General features: G+C 38.6%; 1 protein-coding gene across 3 annotated transcripts in view; it reads right to left on the bottom strand.

Moving 5' to 3' along the window:
• LOC149543830 (uncharacterized) overlaps window positions 1-13,983 on the bottom strand; it is a 54,075-nt gene extending 40,092 nt beyond the window's left edge. For 2 of the 3 annotated variants that reach the window (XM_089798514.1, XM_089798512.1), the window contains exon 1: window positions 13,484-13,983. The gene's annotated coding sequence lies outside the window, so the exon portion shown is untranslated. The remainder of the gene's footprint in view (window positions 1-13,483) is intronic. The other variant, XM_089798513.1, reaches the window with a different exon arrangement.
• Window positions 13,984-18,393: the final 4,410 nt, after the last annotated feature.

The following is an 18,393-nucleotide window of genomic DNA, read 5'->3' as shown; positions in this document are numbered from 1 at the left end:
TTACTCTGAATAGGATGGCACCAAGGTTAGAGTACTAGATGTGTTCGGGATTCCTCTTGCCAGGGAGCAGTTTCCTTTCGTAAGAGATAAGTATTCCACGATTATGAATTTTTGATAGTGTATGTTTGTTGCATTAATCTTTATGATAGTCTGACTCTTAATCTCGCTTGGTTGCAGGATGCAATGGGAAGATGAGAAATTATGTAGACTAAGATGAGAGATCATGTAGACTATTTCCTTAATACAATTATTCAATTGTAACTCCCAACCTCTAAGGGCAATGCAAGGTGGTAGTGCTTTCTTCAGATTTGAGGGGTAAGACCTCTTCCACCCTTTGCCGGTAACGCGAGATGGTTCTATAGTCTTCTTTGAGAGAAGATTTGAGTTGCAAGACCTCTCCTACCCTTTGCGGACAATGCAAGGTAGGTCCATCCTCTGCAGGTATGCAAGATGGATATCATGGAAAGAGTCCATCATGTTCTTAATCACCCTCTAAGAGTGTCATGGCGATGATGTGTATCTTTTGAATCCTCCCTAGCTAAGGAGTGTTGAAACTAGCTAGATCGGATTCTAGCATATGTTGTGAGAATGTTGTACCTGTTGAGAGCGAGACTCCATTTAGAGGAAATCTGACTATTCAATCTTGGATGCAGAGGTCAAAAGGTTGATTTCAGTTTGAGGAGGCTTGGCTAAGAGGGAGTCTTAGCATTCAGGTGATCAATAGGTTCTTTATGAATTCTTCTCTTAGAGGGAGAAGTGTGTGGTGCAAGTTTTCTTTGACTATGTATGGTGGATGTCATTACATGATTGTGCTTATTCACCCTCAGGGAGTAGCAATGGTAAACATCATGTTAAGACCACAATAAGCACTTGTGTTGATAGTTGACGGCATGTGGCTTGGTTGATCAGAAGGAACCTTTCCCTAGCTAAGGGGGAGTATTGACTTTTGTAGCTAGGTCGGATTCCTTCTTGGCCGAATCAGATAAAATTATGGTTGTGATACAATAATTATACTGTTATTGTGTTTGTTAATATAATTATTATTTTGGGAGATTGTATAATTATTGTATTGCTTACTTCGATATTATAATTATTATATTGTGAGATAATATAATTATATCATGCAATAATGTAAAAAAAATTTAAGCAACACTTTTATATTTATATTAATAGAAAACTAGTTGAAAAAGGGCTCCCACAGAAAAGAACCAGTAAAGAAAAACTTTGGTCATTGCCTGAAACAATACATAATGTAGAAAGAAGTATCTACAACCAGAGAGTGTAGCTATTTTACATATAGCATCATACACTATTGGTGCTATAAGATAACTAAAAGACCCCAAACCCAATACATAAGACCCCAAACCCATTACATAAGGGCTCCAAAAAACAATGGAGCGATCCCCAACCCATACATAACACCCAAACCTCTTTACAAATGCCAAGTAATATTGCTCATGTTTATTACATTATAATATGGAAAAGAACACAAGGCTCATAAGCTAGCAAAAAATAATCACTTCTGTTCTACTCTCCATGCTATCTCAGGAAGCCGAACCCAATAAACCGCCACTAAGGTGAAGATCATTAACTTCAAGCCATTAGATCAAAAAAAAACCATTGAACATTGTGCCATCAGAGATCATCCAAGAATGAATCTAAACAGGTATCCAAAACAACATACAAAATCTTGAAGCAACAAGTGAGATCCACGAATATAAACAATTGAATGCCTCAAAAGTGCCAAAGGAATCCTGCCAATTCCTGTCAAAATAACCACTTGAAAACAACCACTGTTGGGTAGCTAAATGTAGGCCAAAATTAATGGCATATAACCTTCACTACGGCAGCCCATGTAAAAATTAGGCGCAACATTAATACTTTTAGATTATGGAAACCTTAGCATATAAAACTACAGAGAACCCAATGTACCAAAAATACACAGGGGCCATCCTTAACAAAATTTGCATCACAAAACAAAATCAATTTCAGTCCATCTCCATGTGATCTGACGAGTCCAAGAAATTTTCAATATCCATATCAGCATGATTAAATGACAAAGATGGAGGTGGACTACAGATAACAAAGCTTCCCAAGCAGATTCCACCAAAGGTGGGTAACCATATTCAACATTTAACGGAGGCTGTGTGTGCAATCTATCAAGAAACTCCTCTAAAACAGAAGGGGAGGAGACAACATGATCGCGAGAAGTAATTTGTAGTAAGGCATCAACTTTAGAAATGGCTCTATTCCTCATAATACCATCAAATCTAAAACTGTTCAAAGCCCTTATCAAGGCCATGGAATTTCCAATTTCACAGGATACTTTCATACTATCAAAAAGATCAACAAATTCTGTCTTGTTAAACAGAAAATGTCTTGGAAAAATACCTCCAATGGGGGCATCTCTGGGCCAAAAACTATAACATTGAACCGAACACAGCAGAACATCATCCAGGAGAAAATGAGGTAAAACCACCTTACCAGAAATATCCAGAACATTGGGAAGGATAATAGATATGATTTGAGAAGGAAACACAATCAATTTAGAAGGCGGGGAAAGTACAGTCTCCTATCAAATTCCAAGCACCTTCTTTGCAGGTAGGGCATGCAGAAATAAACATAGAATCAAACTGAGATGAAGACATGATATCCTCCTAATGTTCTTCCCATACCTGAACATTGAGGGGAACCCGAAAATTATAAGGCCAAAACTCAAGTGTTTGCATTCTTGAGCTGAACGAAAACTTCTCCAGAAGCATTTGGTGGAGAGGCAGACATGAACACAGATATGAAGCTCAGAAAACAAAAAGCCGATATTGTGCAAATGCAAATATGAAACCTTTAAAAGAGGACCATACAAATCAGCTTGTGCGAGCTGACAGCCCTTTCATAATAGCTTCAAGTGCCATATTTAATAATCATGAACTAAGAAGAGTACCAGATACATCAAGAAGTACTGAGAATGTACACACAGATATTAGATGTCTAAGGAAGTACTGAGAATGTATACTTCGAAATGACCTGATATAGTACTACACTTGAATGAGCCACTAAAAAATAATAAACAGTCATGTTAAAGCCAGGTAAGTACACATCATTATTTACGAATATCCAAGTAAAGTGACAAGCATCTGCATCCAAATAAATTCAAATGGAGACTAGGCGAAGAATAGGCATGATATCAAAGTGGAATGGAGCTTTCACATAAACTTTAAATGCAATCCTTAGCAATGAATTAAAGTGGTTCAAAGTAGGCATGATTTGAAATGTTAAGAGCTTTCATTAGAAATAATATCCACTAGCTTAGGATATAGGTAAGGGTCAGAGTCAATCTAGAGTCTATAATAATATCATCTGCACCCAAGTTTGCTAAGCAACTTGCAAGCAAATTGCCTTCCTGATATACATGAGATATATAGCATTCAGAAATGGTATCTAAAATATTACAAACTTGCCGCAGAATATAGTGAATTGAACAATTAGAGACAGGACGATTAATGCATGCATTAATAATAATTGCAGAGCCACCTTCAATATGTAAGGATGAGAGACCCAAAGATATAAAAGGACTAACCCATTAAGCAAGGCTGGAGCCTCAGCCTTATTTGTAGTGCTTGGAGGAATAGAAGATGACTTAGCTGCAATAACCGCACCTTTATAATCTCTATTAACAATTCCAAAACCAGACTTACCTGGATTGCCTTGAGACGCTCTATCAAAGTTAAGTTTAAATTGACCAGCCACCAAAGGAGCCCACTTCATTTGAGACCTTATTAAAGGGGCCATAGGTGGGCATAAAGGAGCACGAAGCGAAGGGAACAAAAGACCCTTCCACTGTTGAGCAATAAAATTATACAAAGATGTAAAGACACACTGACCCTTAAACTTACATAAGCATTCACAACTTCAACAATGCCCCTTTCAAGTCCCTCAAGAACCTTTTCAAAAATTACATGAAACATGCCTGAAAATTCTCCTGTTCCTTTCCCACCAAATAGCCCAAACAATCGAGGCAGGAATACATTTCCACAGGAAGAAAACGTTGACTTGGAAAAAGAAGCTGGCCAGTACTGAAATAAATCCCAAATTGAGTTTTGTAAAGGCATAGGATAGTTTAGTTTGTTAAGCACAAAATGCCAACAAGCTTGAGCAAAAGAACAATTTAGGAGAAGGTGATCAACAGACTCTACCTCCTGATTACAAAGCACACATTAAAACATTTGCAATATTTAGTCTCTGCAATCTATCACTAGTAGGAATCCGCTTTTTAAGAGCCAACCATGCAAAGCAGCCTGCCTTAGGCAAAACGGAATTGTTCCAACAAAAGATAAAAGCCCGATGCTTTCTCTGATTGGCCTGATTGTGTTGTAGTGCAATATACCCACTCTTAATTGAATACATTCCATCTTTTGATGGAGCCCAGAAAAGACAATCAGGTTTGTTTGAGAAAAAAGCCTCCCTCTCCAATAGAATCTGTTTAAGATTATATGCAGAATGAAGGGGGATAGGAAGAGAAGTTTGATCTTTCCAGATTACTTTCCCTGAATAAAGAGAAACAACCAACACATAATCAAGAAAAGAGGTTCCCCAGCAATCTATTAATAAATACATAATATCTCGCAGCGAATCAATAGAAGCAAGAGGAGGATAGCCATTCCATGAATCAAACTAGAAATTTACTTTTTCCCCATTCTTGGCTTCCCTTACTTTTTCCCCATTTTTGGCTTCCCATGAAACAAATGATGTGATGAGCTCCCTGGCTTCCATCATAAAATCCCAAATGCCCAACCCTTTTGGTGGATCCCTAACAGTAATAATCCTAGAAGGATCCATGCTATCCAAATATTTCTCCTGAATTAAACGGCACCATTTAGAGGAAGGCCTAGCATACATTTGCCATACCAGCTTAGCTCCAAAGGCTTTATTCCTATTAGAGATATTATGCATACCCACTCCTCCAACATGAAAAGGTGCGGACATGTCTGATAAAGTCACCAGAGGTAATTTTTTCTGGCCATTCATATTTGCTGACCATAAGAAATTTCTGATTAACTTTTCAATCTGCTGAATGATCCCTTTTGGAGCTTGTAAAATAGATAAATAATAAATAGGAATAGCAAAGAGAACAGTCTTGATAAGGACTATTCTACCAGATAAGGATAGCCATCTAACTTTCCAAGCTGCAATTCTATTCTTTATTCGGTCTATAACAGATTTCAAGTAGTAATGTCTATTGGACCCTACAAAGAATGGAAGTTGGAACCACGAGATAAACCAAGGCGAGCTGTTCAAGGGGGTAACCCAACAATCTGACAATTCTTTGTGCAACAGCTTATGGAGTATTAAAGACATATTTTAGACTATGAGCATTTATACATTGCCCAGAAACTGAAGTGTAGAGGTCAATAATTTTTTAATCTGTTTGGCTTCTTGAATGTTGGGAAGACCAAATAACAAAGTATCATCTGCAAAAAGGGAATGAGTAATAGAAATTGAGGTCCCAACAATATCCACTCCCTTCCATGTTCCATGCTGATTACTATAGTTGATGATTCTACTAAAAGCTTCTGCCATAATAATAAACAAAAAGGGGGATAAAGGATCATCTTGGCGCACCCCCTGAGTGGAAGGAAAAATTCATGTCGGTGATCCGTTAAGTTAAAATCGAGAAATGAGCACCAGAAATGCATGCTTTTATAATTATTATATTATTGTGAGAGGACATATTTATATTTTGTGATCATAATTATTATATTATTATAGTAATTTTCAAGTAGGCCCGACCTTATTGTATAATTGTGGGCTAGTGTTATTATAATATAATAATTACATTAGTTGGGGGTCCAAGCTTTGGAAGACCTCTGTCCCTTATTGGATCTCATTTGTTCCACATAAAGGAAGATCAACCTTCCTCTATTGCAAGCAAAATAGTATGAAAAACATATGATCTACTGGATCAAACACATGCAGTGCTCGGGGGAGACAATCACTATGGTTGAGAGGGCAATTCACTTCCCGTGGTAAACAAGTACTTAAAATTCAACATTAGTGCCCTTCTCCAGCTCGATGATGTGTTCACATCCCCCGTCAGGTGATCTACTTGGTGCTATATTACTGAACACCTTAGAATGCTTAATTCTAAGGTCCTGAATATCTGGACGGTAGGTTGTCTTGTGAGTTTCATCTGTATGGGGCATCACTCTGAACTCTGCTGCCCACTCCATATGTCATGCCTAACCAATCTCTCCATCCTCCTGAGTGAAATGGTCTTCAGATTACTCTCTTTGATGACCTTAAGGATATGTGTAGACCCATCAATCTCAAACTTCATCTCCACAGTGTGAACTCTCCAATCGCATAGAGCCATCTCATGCCTAGAGGCTAGGACGACATCAGTATCAACTATATTCACAACATAGAAATCCACCTTAAACTCAAAATTGTTGAGTTTCATTGGTAAATCCAGAACCATTCTCTCACATTGGAGAGTGTAGCCATCTGCAACCTTTCCCTGGAACACCTCAAAATCCCTATGTCTACATGCCCCTTCTCTCTACAAGGCGTACATCTATAAAGTTGTGTTGCACCTCTCTCCAGTAAGGAAATGACTCTTTGACCAGCCAAGAGTTCACACATTCTGAAAGAACCCTCCTGCTGCATGCTAGATAGGCGCTAAACTTCTTCATCTTGCACCCTGCTTTCTACATATTTAGCTTCACAATAATCATGACCAGATTGTTGGTCTGTTACAACAACAAGGTCCTCTTCTTCATATAACCACTCCATCTACTTGTTGGATCCTTTTGGTCTAAGTGGATATTCATCGTTATGGTCATAGGGAGCTTTGCAATATAAGCGTAGCTTTCTCCTCTGCAAGTCGTTCAAAGTTCCCCTATCTAGAGGTGCTGGAAATTTCTTCTTCTGATCCTCATTATCAGATTTCCTTGATTCTTGTTGGTGGTTGTTAAATGATAAGGATGATGCACTTGAGTAAACGTATTCTGTGGAGTTGTGAACTCTGTGTTTCGTGCCTTATTCATGGCCTCTTGCGCAGTAGGGGGATCAAAAGCCTTGATCCAACCTCTCATAGGTTCATACAGCCCTTCCACAGAAAGTATAATCAGCCGCCTTTCTGAGATTCCTGTAACCACCACTGACAACTTCTGGAATTCACTTATGTAAGTATCCAAATTGCCCACTTGTTTGAGCTGGGCCAAATCTCTGAAAGACAATTCTGGGTCTCATTTGTCAAGTCTTTCCACCAACCTATCTGTAAACTCCTAATAAGTATGAATTTCATCATGATGCAAAGTAATTGTGGCATTGGTCACCAATCATGGGCTACACCATCTAAATGCAGGACTGCAAATTTTATGGCGTCCTCTTCTACCATTGGCCGCAATGTCAAGAAAGTGTCTAGCTTACTCACCCAAGACTGAGTTGTGATATTACTGCTGCCATCAAAGTTGGCCAATGTGAGTTTACTGGTAGCCTATTTCAAATCATAGTTCCCATTCCTGGGTCCCCTATTATTTCAGTTTCTACCGTGCTCTCTCCTTTGGCTAATGAACCTATCAAAGTTAAGGTAATCCTTAACAGGTTGAGGTAGAGCATCCCACTCATCATGCAATGGCATGATGTTAACAGCAAACTCAATATTACCTTCCTCCTCAGTGTATGCTTCATCCCTAATGAAATTTGGGCGCATAGGCCTATCAAAGGCACGAGTTGGTGTTACTGCCCTGTGTGGTATGCCATGAACGCTGCCCTCTTCCAGATCTGCGCCAAATTTTCTTTGTCCTGATAATTTCTGTACCGCTGCACTCAATTGCTGAAGCACATCAGCTACCCATTACTACCCTATAACAAGCTCTCTTAGCACCTCTCTGGCCTTGAAATTTTCATCAATTCTGTCATCCATATTTAAAACCCTACAGGCTGGCAAGATTTTGGCTCTAATACCACCATGAAGAACCCAACTGGTTCAACCCTGCTGCTACTGTATTTTTTTACTTTTTTTTAATGTTGTTTTATTATTTGTGTGATCTTTCAGAATTCGACAGAAGTTGCAGAATGAGGTTTTTTGGTTTTAGAATTCAGATAGAGTTGTCCAAACATTGAAAAGCTGAGATTCAAAAACAATAATTGAATACTAGAAAAAATTTGAGTTGAGACTTATTTCAAATGTACCCGGGTGTCCAGAGCATAATTTTATTGAAGCAATAAATCAAAGTACTTGAAATTACAAATCTGATTTAATTCCAGCAAACAAAAATGTTCAGATCTACTCTTATTTAAAAAGCAGGATGCCCAAACAGTGGTAGATGATGTCAAGGAATGCGCAGTTGTGTTGGGAAAAGAAACCTCCAACCACAGTAGGAAAAACAACAGCAATACTTGAATAAGAAACCACAGGGAAAATTCAGCCTGTACAAACCCAGATCTGCAATAAAATAGTTCCAATTGGACCTCTGAAATGAAGCCAACCGGCTGCAACAATTCATCTAATCTTTCACAAAATCAAAGTCACTATAATCCTGCAGAGTATGTGTTCCGAAGACTCCAAACCCTAGCCACCATAGCAAGGATGAAAGAATGAGAGCAAAAATTAAGCATGCAAAAGAATCCCCTTTCCAACAGCTAAAATGGCCCATATAGGGCTGGCATCCAACCTAATTAGACTTGGCAAGACCTTTGTCACCCTAAATTCCCTTTTACACTTAGGCACCCAACTTAGGAGAATTTTATATTTTAAGTTATAAAAATCAAAATGACTTAATGAGTCATTTAATTTTAATTTATTAAAAAACTATAGTTGCCTGCAAGAACTTAATGAAAATTCATAACTCCGTCGAAACAACTCAAAAACTGAATCCATCAAAAGCTGGGGTCTCAGTGAGTCCACCAAGTGAAACTAGGACAAAGTCAAAAAAAATCACTTGGTCCCTACAAAATAGGAAACCCTAAAAAGTTGCTTGGCACTAAGCACAAGGTCTCACTCTCGCTCCCCCTGGCCTAGAGTGGGAACATCACAATCAAGAAGCTAATCCCGAAGAAGAAAGATGCTGAGGCAATCAGTGATTTTTGAATGATTGCACCATGCAAATTAATTTATAAGATAATCACTAAATTGATGGCTAACATGCTAAAGGAAGTATTAACAAATATCATCTCTAATGAGCAAAGTGGTTTCAGTCTTGATGGATCAATAATTGAAGGGATAATATTAGCAAGCGAGGCTGTCCACATGGCTAGGAAAGCAAGGTCTGCTAGGCAGTTTCTTTTGGAAGCAATGAGGTTTGCATTTGACTAAATTTGACTCGGTGGATCAGAAGTTTCATTGAGACCCACAAGTTTTCATAATAGTTAACGGTCCTCCACAAGGTTTGTTTTGCTACCTATAAGGCATTTCACTAAGGGGATCCAGTATCTCCTTTCCTAGCCATAATCATGGTAGAGGCCCTGGAAAGGAGTATCATTAGAGAAGGTAGGAGGGTGATTGGGTGGGTATGGAGGTGGCCTTGGATCTCAAAGCAGTAACACCTAAGTAGTTTGTAGATGATACAATGCTTTTGAAGGAAGCAAGCAGGAGAGAGGTGACGGTAATAAGAACATTATTGGACTCCTACTGCAAGGTGTCTTGTCAAAATATCAAGAAGATAAAATTTGAAGTTCTCCTTCTCAATACTCAGCCAAGTTTACAAAAGAACATTGCTAGAATTCTTGATCTAAAAATAGCCAATTTTCCTTGCAATTTTTTGGCAATTCCTCAAACTTCCAATGTAAATAAGAAATGTTATTGGAAGTCGCTAATAGAGAGCTACCGGAGAAGAACATAATCATGGGAGGATAAGATAAGATAAGATAATATTATTAATGTGCAACAAAAGACCACAAAAGGGTCTATGGGACTGAGAGCTTACAACAAGATAGCAGAGAGAAGCGGAAGCACCAAATGGTGTCCAAGAAAAGCAAGCAAGAAACCAGAAGAGAAGAAGAGAGCCAAGAAAAGGATTAGGAATCCTTTGCTGGCATAAAAAATTTGGTCACTGAAGGATATAACTGCGAATGAGCCTTGCACTGTCTTTGAGAGCTACTGGAAGAGTGTCGCTGTCAGGAGAAATTGTTGCGGAGTCTCACAGACCTAGAGTGACCGACGGTGGTAGTAGTAAATGGCCTTTTCACACCTCGTGGCGGTGACAAGGGTGAGAAAAAGGCAGTAATGAGCTGATCTGAGGTATGATAGTGAGGAAGTAGTGACTGCAAAGTACTATTGCGGAGCAAGGCGGCTTCTTGGAGGTAGAGTGCAAGACACCACTGATCAATGTAACTGAAGAATGCTGAAAGAGAGAAACAGTCACAGAATAGGCAATGAAATCTCCCTCTGATCTCATAAAAGATAGGGCAATGGAAAATAAAGTGAGTCTCTGTCTCAACCTCAACTAAAGTACACAGCTGACAGATCCGGTCATCTCTATCCATATGATGGTTTGTCCAAGCCTGAAGACGATGAGAACCAACTCTAAAGGAGCCCAAAGAGATACATAGGGCATAACACCAACATCAAGATAGGTAGCTAGGACGAAAAACAACCCTATCACGAATCTCCAGAAAGTGCTAAGCATAGAAGGTCATCATCAGACGTAAACCTCCAGGAGGATTACTCCAGGTAGTAGTAATGTGCTGTCTGTAGATATCAAGTCTGACATGTTCATTCAACTCCTGACGCGAGGGGAGGAGGTGAACATGGGCATCCAGCGAGAACTGATATAGAGGGAGGCTATCAATATCAATCCCAATTGAGCTCCGTAGAGAGGTTGCCTGAGCATATCAGCAGCGAGCTCTAGTGCTAGTATTGGAGCTTGCAATCGTAACAGAGGAGCAATAAGCCAAATAGGAGTATCTAGATCAGTCACCAGTCAAATCAGAAAACCCACGGAAATGATGGAGGTGTGGGTCATTCTTGAAGATGAGCAAGGTTGAGTGTCACAATGGCAATTTTAGAAGCTGACTTGGTCAGTCCTCTGCCACTTCAGCGCTTGGCCTTCAACATTTCCTTTGTTTCAAATTATTAAAACTTGTTTTCCTCGGGATTAAGATAGGTTGTATCAATGATGAGGGACAGCCGATAGGTATAGGGCAACTGAGTAAAGGTTTCTTGATTGTATTTCAGAAAATTTCAAGATTGAAGCATGTTAGCATAAGTTAGATTTGTCTTTGTCAACAACGTGATGGTGAGTCACTTGACTAGACAGTTCGTTATTTGCAACGTGCAACATGTGATTGGTGTGTAAAAAGAGATAAACGTCAATCCTAGGTGAGGCTTATGACAAGAGGATGAGGAGACTTTTTAAAACAAACTGTGGTTTGATAATTCATGCCATCAGGGTGGTGCTCAAAGATGATTTCCTAAAGCCAAACCATTGCCATCCAGTTAACATTGATGTCTCAATGATGTTTCTTGCAGCTTTGTTAAACAGAAGTAAGGTGAAGGCCACTGCAAAAGCCACGTGCAAAAGGTTGGCTTGTAGCAACTTTATAGAGAACTTGGGCAATGTCTTAGAGAATGTGGACCCAGAGCATAGAATTCCTCCACCAAAAGACTATTATGTTGTGCGCCTCTGTAGAAGGGAGGTAGTCAAGTATCCACTAATGCAAGCCTATACCCTTCTGTTCTTCTATGGAGGCAGTTGGTTGTTGAGATGAGTGTATCTTTCCTAAAGATGATGTTGGGGATGGTGTCGGAAGGAATGGACAGGTGGTTGCAGAGTCGTCTCAAGAAACAAGGGCTAATAGGACTTAGAAATGAGAAAGCTGAGTTCAGACTCCAAAGTGGACACTGGAAGACTAGGGCAAGGAGAAAGATATGAAAGTGGTGGAGGAAGCTGCAAACCTAGGGGATCATGCCAATTGCGGCCCGTAATGTCTTCAAAGCCAAATGACTGTTGTGAAGTTTGGGTGTCATAAAATGTGAGGTCGGGGGAGGTATGTCTAGTTTGGGTAGGGTGCTTTTATACTTTATGCATAATCATTAGATATATGATCTATGTTAGTCAGCTCCATTTGGTCACTGGAAGCTCTGAATGTATGGGTGGGTTAAGGTTTCTCTTTTGTTCCTTTTTCCTTGTTGGGTTTGTTTTGGTCTGTACTCCCTCTTCTAATGGATGACATTTTAGGGAAGGGGTTTTTTAAATCAGATTGGTTGCATACTCTGGTCCAATAAAGGACTCATCCAACTGTAAACAAATGTAGAACTTTATATTTTAATAGAAAGGATGCAGCCCCCTAGCTGCTGTTAGCCTATTAAAAAAATGATTCAATTGTACTTAAACTAGTTTACATTAGTAAGAATTATTAAAGAGTCACTTGAAAGGCAATACATTCTTCAATATTTTAGTAGAAAGGCATTACATCTACAATTTGTAAAATTGAGCAGCTTACCTTATAATATCTAAAATAGAGCCCCAAATAAATATAATGAATGCTTAGTAGAGTGTAACCATACCTTAAAGGGCCACCCTAATCAATTGCTGCTTAAAAGTGCCATAAAAACCGCTTCAAAGGTGGCCTATTAGGATTTTGTGGTCACTTAGTGAAGTTATTGTTGCAAAGTTTATCAACTTTTGATAAAGGGTTTATCCAGTTTAGTAGGTTGTTAAAAAAGGGCTATTTATATAGTGTTCATTGCATAGGCTCCGGGACAAAAGGAATATGGTCTTAAGTCATAAGTATTTCATTCCATGGTTTTCTTAGGAGAAAGAATGAACATATAATATATTTTTATAATTCATTCTACTATGTGAAAATATAAGGGCTTCTGGAAAAAAATTTGGCCATTAAAAGTCTACAATCAGTTCGCAGTGAAATCCATGTGGGGTAACACCCACACCGCAAGAGATAGCAACAAAATCTCTCATTGCCCGCCTAAGAAAGGGTGATACCAAATCATCTAAGTCTATGAGATTATACCCACCCTTGCAATTTATTTTTTCACAAAGGTTTGAAGGTCCACATTCAATCATAAATAGTCGCCTAAAGGTTTTTCCATTCCCTAATGGAACTTGGAGCAGCAAACATCAGGTGAGGAAACCTTTAGTATTTCTATCACACAACTGCTGCATCAGCGTTCCATTCAATCAAACGCCCAAGTTGTTAACATTCAAAAGCAATAGCCTGCACTATCATTTTTCACCGTTTCCTAATTTCTTCCGCTTAATAAAAAAGGAGTTAACCCTTGATCGTTAAGAGTTTACTCGATTTTATCTAATTAGTTAAAATAAGCTTTCGAAAGGTCTCGTTCGTTCTATTTACTAATTTTCAAGTTCTCGGAAAAAATCTTTAGCGTGATGTCTAATTAATTATTCAGCTGATGTGCCAACAAAACTTCAAAAATGATATACTAATAAATCAAGGAGCTATTCAAATTAACAAATAAATAAATCAAAGATCTATTTTACAGCTCTGGAGTGATCTTACTCACTTCGGAGACTACAGATGAAATGATAACATGAATCTTCAGTTCTGATCTTAACCTGTGAAAATGCCCCGCCGCCTACAAAACGTCAGCCTCCACACTGTGCCAATGACTGTAAACCAAGAAATAATACGGCAATTGAATTTGGACTGAAATGTAGGGCAGGTGTGGCGCGTTAAAACCCAATGTTCAGTTGCATGCAATTTCCAAATGGCATAGCATAACGTTGAAAACCCCAAATAACAAACAAGATACCCATGCAGAAAAGAAGACCAGAGAGCAAACACAGAAGAGATAGGAGATGGGCTGTGGGGAACCCTAATGGGATAAGTATGCAAATCACAAATGAGCTTGAAATGATAGGCGAATTAATTTTACAGGCGGGGAAGAAAGGCAAATAGTCCGTCAATTTCACAAATGGGTGCAGAAAACAAGGAATCTACCTAGTAAAGGAAGACTCGTAGTCGGTCAATTCTCCACAGGAGTTCCTCTGGCATGCCTGCATTGACATTATTTTTTCCCCGGCGAGTCAATAAAATTTTAAAAAATTAAAAAATTAAAAATTAAAATTAATTTAATTCTATTTTACTGTTTCATTTTTTTCTCGTGGCGGGTAATTAAAATTAAAAAGTAACAAATGTTTTAATTATATTTTACTGTTTCATTTTTCTTTTCTACAATTTTTAAAACTCATAAACTAGCACTTGTAACAAAGGAGATGTATGATTCACGATGGATAGAATTACAATAAATTATTCTATATTTTTAACAATCTATGTTACGTGTATTATCTTTTCACAACTTTAATGTTACAACAATGTTTGCTTACAATAACAAGTGCTACATAATGGCTAGTATTTCCATTTAATTGAATTATAACATTAAATATAATTAGATATAATAGGAATGTTTTAACTAAAAAGATTTTAAAAAATTGTAATATGTGTTTGGACTGATCTATTCTCATGGGCAGAATGCGCAAGATGCAAATTTGAAGTCTACGTGTGCAAATTTGTAATTTGTGAAAGCGAAATCTGCAAATGCAAATTTGAGCCGAGTACAGGGAAATTGGTTTATGCGGATTTGTCACTGCAATCTTGATCAATCAATGCGAAGTTGGAGGGCTTTGTCAAGGTGGCGACCTCCGGCAATGCTAATGTTGATGGCAGGGGATAGCGCAGCTCTTCCGTGCAGCTTCTCGATCCGGGCGTATCCCCTTCTACATCCAGCATTAAAGATTTTAATTATGTTTGTGGTGAGTGGTAATGGCAAGACCGCCGAGCAAGTACCAAGTATTACATTTTTGACGGCTATTAAATCTGCTCCAGGTAATGGCATTAGTAACCCAGCCTCCCATAGCAACAATCGACCTAAGTCTTTTTCTGAGATTGTGGGTCGATCATCGGTCATTAACAATAGGGCAAGGTTTGAGTTTGCAAGCGCGGGTAACAATGATGTCTTCGAATCCGGTAAGACCCCTTCGGCTTCTTTGTCTACTTTTGCCATTGTTCCTAATCCTGAAATGTTGGAAGAAATTGTTAAGGAAAAAAATAGATTAAGAGATATTGCGATTATTTTATTAGTTGTTGAAATTCATAAATATCTGCTAAGGAAATTTATGGATGACTGGTTCCATCATTATTGGAATAACAAACTTGGGTTGCATATTTCATTCTATAGGCAAATACAAAAGGGTTTATATGTGATTTTCTTTGTGAATCATGATGCTCAAACTGAGGTTCTTAAAAAACAATATTGGAATGTGGGTTCAACATCTTTTAGGGCTATTGCTTGGTCACTTGAGGCCATCCATGAGGAGGTTCTCGCACTTTCAGCTCCAAGATGGATTCTAGTAAAAAACATTCCCCCTTTTTTATGGCATTTTTTTACCGCATTTGCTTGAGCCTATTGGTAAAATTATTCGAATGGATGAAACAGTGAGACTCGTCCCACATATGGATGCTAGGGTTCTTATCTCTCTCTTGCCTAGTAAGGGCCTTCCTTCCGATATTTCAATTAACATCCTTAATGATGCTTATATATGTTCTATAGAGATTTTGGGGGGGTTGAACGCCTGTTTTCTCTGCCGCAAAGAAGGCCACCTCCGTAAGGATTGTCCGATCATTAGGAAAAAACCTAATCCCTCCAATGGTTCGTCTAAAAATATGGTTAATCCTCCCGTCACATGTAATCCTCCCCTTGAGAATGCTCTCTGTCGTTCAACCCCTACTTCTTCTTCATCCCCATCACCCCCCACCGAAACCCTTATCCCCACTTATGTTTCGACTAATGTTGCTCCTTTCATTGTTCAGCCTGAGAATGTTTCAACTAAAATTATGCCTAACCCTCTCTCTGCTATTACTGTTCAGCCTGAGAACGTTTTGTGTGATACCACTCCCACATCTAGAGGTCTTCAGATGCTCCCAGTCTTGATTTAGCTATTGATCTTAATACAAATGATGGTTTTACTGTTGTTCAGGATAAGAAAAAAAGAAGAAGGGGAAATAGTGTCTTCGTGCCTAAAACTTTTTGCCCCAACAACAGTAATAATCAGCATGTTAGATTGTTAACTAGTCTTGCTTTGACTAACACGAATTCTATCAGGCAGAATGTTGATATCAATTGTAAGCCCCAAACTAGTGAGTCCTCTCGAAAATTACCCCAGAAAATCTTCCAAGAGATTGGGGAGGATTATGAATTTGAAGTTATTCTAGCCACACCTGTTCCCCCGAAGTCTAATAATGGGCAATGTATGGATGTGGATTCTCTAGCGAATTTTGAAGACGATGTTAACACCAACTCTCCTGCTGCCAAGCAAAGAGGAAGACCACTTGATTCTAAAAATAAGCCATCTGTGCCTAAACCAAGGGAGTCTTCAAATAATTTTTTGGCCCTAACTAATCAAGAGGGTATTGAGTGCTCCACCTCTAACATTTTGTCTCAATGAATTGCCTATCTTGGAATGTGAGGGGTTTAGAGTCCCCTGATAGAAAATTTGTTATCAAGCGATTGTTAAATTCTCTACATTATGTTGACTTCTTTATGATGCAGGAAGTTAAGTCTATGGGATTCACTTTGGATTCCAATCTCAATTTTATTTGGAAAGATGCCATTAAGTTTTGCACTAACCATGAGAGAGGTAGAGGAGGAATCACCCTACTTATTAGTAATAAATGGGGAAAACATATTACTAATAATGGATGTTCTCCTTGTCAAAGAGCAGTGTGGGTTACTTTGCAGTATGATGACAAGACCTTTAAGGTCTGTGCTATTTATGCTTCTAATGACCCTAAGGAAAGAATTGAGCTTTGGAAGTGGCTTATAGACCTCCCTAATATGCCTTGGCTCTTCGATGGAGATTTCAACATGGTTGAATCTTAGGATGATAAGTCGGGGGGCATTCCCTTTCATTGGAAGGATAATGAAAAAATTTATTGGAATAGATTTTTAAATTCTAATTATCTTTTTTATCCTATTATTGGTAACATGAAAACCAACCCTGGATTATGGCACACCTGGTGCAACTTTCAGCAAGGCAATGCTAAGATTTATTCCAGGCTTGACAGATTTTATGCCAATAAGTATTTTTTCTCTTTTCCTCCTAACATCTCTGGATCTATTGTTCGGGTTATTGCCACCACTTTGTCTGATCATCACCCTATTTTGACTAAGGTTAATTTTAATAGTAGTCCCCTTCAGCACAAGTCTAGTAGTTGTAAATTCATCTTAAACACCAGCCTCCTCATGGATGAGGATGTCCTTGCTACTATGCAGATTATTAGAGGTATCAATAAAATTAACCTTAAACACATGTCCCATCTTGATAGATGGAAATCTAACCTTTCTTCATGGAGGATTTTTCTTCAAACCATTGGTCAAAAAAAGGCTAAGGATTACAGGTTTGTTGAAAAACAATTATCTTCTGAATTGCAAATAGCGAAGAACAAGATCCAAAGAGATTCCTCCAATATGGATCTTCTCTCCCGAGTTATGGCTGCCAAGGATGCTCTTAGGAAGCATCAACAAGTTAGGATTCGTGGAGCCAAGATCAGATCTAGAGCCCACTGGCTCCAACATGGAGACAGGGGCTCAAAAATTTTCTTCAATCTTCTTAAACATAAACATATTGAAGAGTCCATTGATAGACTCTCGATTGATAATCAAGACATTTCAGACCCTGAGATTATTATTCAGGCTTTTGTTGATTATTACAAGACTCTTTTACTTCAGAGGACTCCTCTGAGGCTGAGTCTTTAAGAAATAAATGCAAAATGCTTATCCCTAAAAAGTTGGACTCGAATGATATTGATGTGCTTGCTAAAGATATCTCTATTGAGGAGATTGAGGCAGCTATCAAGGCTCTCAATAATGATAAGGCCCCGGGTCCTGATGGTTTTCCTGTTGAGTTCTATAAATCCAATATTAGTTGGATATGTAAGGATCTCCATGACTTATACTCTGAAGCTTTGTTTATTGGCTCCTTGGGGCAGGATGTTTTAATAGAGGGATCATTAAGCTCCTCCCCAAGGATGGAGATAAGACCCTCATTAGGAATTGGAGACTGATTACCCTTCTTAATGTGTCATATAAGATTTTGGCTAAAATTATGGCTCTTAGGTTAGTCAATATTCTTCCTAAATTTGTGAACTCTACCCAAACTAGTTTTATCAAGGGTAGATATATTCTTGAGAATCTCATAACTAGTTGGGAAGCCATGGAGTGGTCTAAATGCTCACACCAAAACTCAACCATGCTTCTTTTGGATTTTGAGAAGGCTTATGATAGGGTTGAATGGAGGTTTATTCTTATGATGTTAGAGGCCTTCGGTTTCCCTTCCTCCTTTTGTAATACTGTGCAGGTGCTTCTTTGCGATGCTTTTGCTTAGGTGGAATTTAACGGTGTTCTCTCTGCTCCTT

The sequence above is a fragment of the Cupressus sempervirens genome, chromosome 8 (genome assembly GCF_028749045.1).
Source record: "Cupressus sempervirens isolate cs-2001-9-10 chromosome 8, ASM2874904v1, whole genome shotgun sequence".
Lineage (NCBI taxonomy): Eukaryota > Viridiplantae > Streptophyta > Pinopsida > Cupressales > Cupressaceae > Cupressus > Cupressus sempervirens.
The sequence above is the reverse complement of the archived record's forward strand: the minus strand, read 5'-3'. Positions and strand labels throughout refer to the sequence as shown.